Here is a 1,032-nt window from a genome sequence, read left to right on the forward strand (position 1 = left end):
TCGTGATTCATAGAAAACTTTTGGAACGTCCATGAGAAAGATGTAGGCTTCAAGCAAAAGTGAGAACATGTTTTCTTAACATTCAAATGGGAATTTTGAATCAAGGGCTATTGGAAACATTGCTACATTTTGCATCTTTTCATGCTACTAGAGTGCATATTTTTGTGTTGTCCTTACCCTATCACTATCAACAAATATCCTTGGATAATTTATGCCCATTCAATGCTTTGCATGGTGATTTGCATGTGTTGCAAGTAGGAGAAAATATGCAACATTTTCCCATGGAGAATGTCCATCTATCACATGATGATGCAATTGTTGATGTTCATCATGATATCTTAGCAAGCATGGAAATCTATAATGGTGTCCTATTATAATATCCAACATACCAAATTTATGGAAGTGATCCTCCAATATATGTGAGCAATGTTTTGAATTATAAGCATAGAACCGGTATCCTTTGATGGATGACATGACTAGTATCCCACATACTACTAGAAATAGGTATACTTTTCGTGAACATGGTTCAGTATATCATTGCATTGATCCAATGTTGTTTGATTTTGAGCATTGACCTCGATTCACACAACTATATGTATATGATTTGCAGCATAAATTGGCAAATCGATTGCATGTGATGCATGGTTTGATTCATGATTTATTGCAAGAGCTTTGAGAGATGATCCATTGTTACAATATCTATGCTCAAGCTCTTCATTCTATTAGTAATCTTTGTTAATGTGGTGATGTCATGGAGTTAAGGATGATGACAACAAAGAATTGTTCAACGTCAAGTCAATACACAATGCATATTGGAAATGGCATTGCTACAATTATGCCTAGAAATGTTGATGAAGATGAGCTAAACCATCATGATATCCGTGTATGTAAGGCATCAAGTAAGATAGCAGCCTCATAGCCCTCCTCATAAGCAATGTAAACTCTACATATGCAATTTCTGTCTCCTTGTTTTTAGGCTCTTTCAAGGCATCCTTGATATGGATCTTCAAAGCATTAACAGTCTCTACATTG

Source organism: Lygodium microphyllum, chromosome 9, assembly GCF_053477565.2.
Source record: "Lygodium microphyllum isolate KBCC chromosome 9, Lygodium_microphyllum_v1.1.10, whole genome shotgun sequence".
Lineage (NCBI taxonomy): Eukaryota > Viridiplantae > Streptophyta > Polypodiopsida > Schizaeales > Lygodiaceae > Lygodium > Lygodium microphyllum.